Here is a 5,143-nt window from a genome sequence, read left to right on the forward strand (position 1 = left end):
TAAGTGCGTTTTTGATGCGTTTTAATCTGTCCAGCAACAAGTTGGCAAAAAAAACCCCCAAAAAAGCAAAATGCATCAAAAACACATGTGCAAAAATGCAAAACGCGTTGCAAAAAGCACTGCAGAAACAGATCAAACATAAACTGCATAGGTGTGAACCTAGCCTTACCGCCACAGTTCTTTGGCTGGATCTATTTACACATTTTCAGCTGTATATAGATAAGATCAATAATAAATAAATTAACATAGTTTGTAAATCTTTGGCCTGATGACAGATGTGTGTCTATGCAGAGAGCTGAGCTGTTGGAGGAACACAGCAGATTCCACTCTTCAGACTGCCTTCAGAAAACTACAGAAGGGGGTGGAGCCATGACCAGTCACCCTACACAAGGAGAGAGAGCAGCAGTGACCGGTCTTTATTATAGGAAACTACTGCACAAGGCAAACGTTCACACTGGATTACTGCCCAGATCTGGAAGAAATACACAGAGCACACTAAGATTCAAGGAAGAACACACATGACTCTTGTATTTAGACAATGTTTGCTCATCCCAGAGTTTTAAGAATCCTCTACTGCATTCTGCTTTAATTAGAATTTTTTTCAAGTGACAGCCAGTTTATTACAGCCTCGTCTTTACCCTTTAAAGCCCAATTAAAATCTGAGGATAATTATCATGTAAGGTGATTAATGAAAAAATGGATGGAACCTGCTCACGTTTGCCTTTGGTAGCATGATCTTTATTTTTATAACCCTGACTCTAGAGGTTCATAAAGAGGTTATACAAAGGGATTTTATACCAGAAATTTTTTTTCAGTTACAAGACAATGTTGGGCAACCTCTACTAAGAATTGATAACCACTGCTTCTGCTTAGTTCAGCTGAGAATCATACCAATGCTATAGCATGTCTAAGGCCACTTTCACACAGTGAGTTGCATCTTTGCTGTGCTTTCAGAAAAAGCAGCAATAATGTGGTACATAAAATAAAGTGTATATACGAATCCACTGGTAACCCGCACAAAGACAGTGGGTACATCCGCTCTGCAGCCAAACTTCAGCAAAGCAGTGAAAGCAGCCTTAGGCCTAATTTACATAGCAATTTGGAGGTGGTAAAAATAGGTGTGGTTTTACCAGCCCCTGTCCACCTACCTAAACTCTGCGATGGCGACCAAAGGGGGTAGTACACTTTGCTATGGGCATCATGATTTGCTTTGCAGAGTAGCAAAAATTATGCTGACCGGGACTGTGCCACAACCACCCTGCATCTGCGAGTAAGGTTGCAGTGCGGTGCTGCAGGCTTTTTATTGGTTAAAACAGACATTCAGGAGGCAACATGTTGCCTTGGAGCCGCCTGTCAAATGACTCTGAAAAACGATCCATGGCTGATTGTTTTTCTAAGGGGCAGAAACATGTAAATGAGCCCTTAGAGACAAAGTCACTGAACTCCAATGGCCAATAATAAGATACTGGTCATCCATACAAAAAGGAAAATATTAGATGCATAAATGCTCATTGGTTTCTAGTAAGGATAAGCTCAGTTCAGACCAAACCCAACCTCATCTCTTCTCACCAGTACCAATGACTGGAACCAATAAACCCAATCGTAGGCCCATGGCAATACCTGGCACAGTCACTATCCACCAAAGCTGAAACCAAGCATCATCCTCAACGTTTTTAATATTGATAAAAAAGGGAAAGGTTAGAACTGTTTTCATGTTTTACTTCTGTGCTCCTGTTGGGGAGATTTGATCTCATTTCCTGTCTTGGTGACAGGGGTCAGAGGGACAGGAAGTGACAGGAAATCTCCCTGATGGGTTATAGGCAGCAAAAAAAAAAGGGGGATAGATTAGCACCACTGTCAAATTTTCATTTCTGCCTGTATCCCACCCCTCTCATTTATTATCTCGGTGTCCAGCAGTAACCTGACAGTTGCTAACCCTCTCAATTCATAATTAATTAAAAGTTTGGGTTGCAGTGCACTAGCAAGATGCAGACTTACCTCCAAGAAATAACAATGTTTATACTAGCCCTTCTCAACCTTTTCAACATGGAGGAACCCTTGAAATAAGTTCCACACTCAGGGAACTCCTTCTACAACTCATGATACATGAGTGTGATGGTAAGTGGGAAGAATGCTGACTACACTTGAGGTCATTGGAAAGAGTTTCCTCCTTACAGATAGGTAAAAAAGGATCAATGGTGTCAGTGGAAACTTACCTGAGAGGCAGAAATTGCTCATTGCTCAGGGAACCCCTAGCTGCCTCTGGAGGAACCCTGGCTGAGAAACCCTGGTTGATACCCTTTTGGTAAAATTGTCTTTGCATGCGAATTTCATGCTCAGCCGTACCCCATCTCTCAAGGTAGGAGAGACAGCTCCTGGCCTCTGTCTATGATTGGTGCTAGTAGGAGCAGGGATATGCATCCTTCTGCCTGCCCAGCCACATTATCTATTCACAAATCCATTCACAGTGATCTCTGAATGGAAAGACTATAACTCCCATCTGCCGTAGTGATCATATACTTGTAGAACACACTGGCACAATGCAGTAACATCACCACACTTGCATTGATTACTTCCATCAGTCCCATAATGATGGTTCCATACAAACTCAAGGCAGGGATGTAAACATTGCAAAAGCCTGTATATTGCATCTGTGAATGATTGTGTTTGCAATACTCTGCAGACTTCAATGCAAACATGTAATAACTGCCCTTTATTTTAATGCATTAAAGTTGTTGAATATAGTGAGATCTTGAAAAAGGTGGACTATGCCTTAAGTTAATACAGAACTACATTCATTTGTTTACCTTTGATCTGCCTGGAATTCAACTTTAATAACTCAAACTGTAATTAAAATAAATTAAAAAAAAAAGTTGTTTTCGTAAGTACTGAAAAAACAGAAAAATAATGCCAAAATAATCACTTTATGTAGCACTAAAAATAGGCCCCACACAGTTCTTGGAGAATTAAATCCGAACACAAGGTATGATTTTTATATGATTTTTTAACCAGTGTACCCACTAAGCAACTTATTGTTATCTCTCGCCTTGACTATTGTAACTCCCTCCTCATTGGCCGACCTAATCGCAGGCTATCCCCTCTTCAGTCTATCAGAAATGCTGCTGCCAGACTCATCCACCTTACTAACCGTTCCATATCTGCCATCCCTCTCTGCCAATCCCGCCACTGGCTTCCCATTGCCCAATGAATGCAATTCAAAACATTAATAATAACATATAAAGCCATTTAAAGCTCCGCCCCAAATTACATCACCAATCTTGTCTCCGAATATTACCCAACCTGTCCTTTCCGGTCCTCCCACGACCTCCTGCTGTCTAGCTCCCTTGTCTCCTCCTCCCATGCTCGTCTACAGGACTTCTCCAGAGCTTCCCCCATCCTCTGGAACTCTTTACCCCAACCTATCCGATTATCGCCTACTCTGCCCACTTTTGGGCAATCTCTAAAAACCTATTTCTTCAGGGAAGCCTATCCTGTCTTCAGCTAACAACCGAATCTTCTATTTCTCCTATCAGTTCATCCCTCACAGTTATTACCTTTTGTACCATTAGCCCCTCTCTCTTAGATTGTAAGCTCCAAGGTGCAGGGCCCTCCTAACCCTCTTGTATTGAACTGTATTGTTGCTGTATTGTCTCCCTTTACATTGTAAAGTGCTGAGCAAACTGTTGGTGCTATATAAATCCTGTATAATAATAATATTGCATATTTAAAGCAGAACTAAAGGGTGAATACTCATGTATCCAACGTTCCCTCACCAAGCCGGGATCTTCTTCTGAGTGCTGATCTTTGGGCCTCTTCTTTGGCCAGCGTAGGATGACACACGCGCAGGAGCTGGTCATCCCAGCACCAAGTGACCAGCACAGTTCTGAGCTGCACATGTGCAGCTCAGTTTACACCACTGGAGAAGATAGCATGTAGGCAAGTATGGGCATTTTTTTGTACAAGAGATTGCCTGCTCACTGTTTTGTACAGTGGAACTTCAGGTCTGCTTTGTGACATCACTGTCCCTCCGCTTCACCTTGTCCAATCATAGAAATCCTTGCATTCATTAAAAAAATTACAAGGTGTTCTATGAATGGCAGCTGTGAAGATCCAGCAATTCCCTGTGGTGGGTGTGCAGAGGGGAAGCAGCTTGCAGTTCCTGGACGATCACTGTAGTAGTGCCAGCTACGTACTGCTGTGATTAAGCTTCCCCAGAAGTCTATCAGATACGAGATATTCATACTTACATTGTGCCAAGCTGGATGAATACAATTGTGCAATAAACGGCATACCTGCCATTCAAGTAAAATTGAAGGCAAACTCTTTTTTGCCCTTTTTTTCTTCATTTCCTGTCCTATGACCACAACAGGAAATAAGCGGAAACCACCTCCACAGTGAGGGAGTCCCTTGTAGTCAACATTGGAGGATTTCATCTCTATTGCTTTTCTGGTGACAATCCAAATTGTAGGATTTCCTGTCACTTTCACTCTTGGTGATAATGGTCATAGGACAAATAGAGAGGGTGAATCTCGATAACAGGGACCCAGACATCAACCTGACAGGAGTTCTATTCCATCTCCACTCTATGCAAAACTGAAAAAGTTGTCTATAGTTATACTTGTAGCCTTAAAGGATAAGTTCACCTTTCAGGGAAAAATTATATCCAGGACGCCCCTCCAGATCCTCAATGCACATGGCGGCCATGATGTCCTGTGCTGCCTCTGTAGCATTCAGTGCGCTACAATACACAGTGAGGGAGTATATATGGCAAACAGTCACATTGGTCAGCGCAGCCATGTGACTGTTCTGACCAATGATAAGTGCCTCTGGGGCTTCTTTTCAGGTAATGCACCACAAAGGAAAGAAGCACTTCTTGTTGATCAGCATGGTCATGTGACTGTTTTGACCAATTAGCAGCACATCTGGGGATTATTTCTTCAGGTATTGTGTCCCAGGAAAAAGAAGCAGTTCTCATTAGTCAGTATGGTCACATGTCCTTTCTGACCATTGAGGTTTCTTCTTCAAGTAAGATACCACAGAAGAAAGAAGCACTTCTCGTTGATCTGCATGGTCATGTGACTGTTTTGACCAATTAGCAGCACATCTGGGGATTATTTCTTCAGGTATTGTGTCCCAGGAAAAA

The sequence above is a fragment of the Staurois parvus genome, unplaced genomic scaffold, assembly GCF_062004578.1.
Source record: "Staurois parvus isolate SC_StPar_1 unplaced genomic scaffold, SC_StPar_1.0 ptg000303l, whole genome shotgun sequence".
NCBI lineage: Eukaryota > Metazoa > Chordata > Amphibia > Anura > Ranidae > Staurois > Staurois parvus.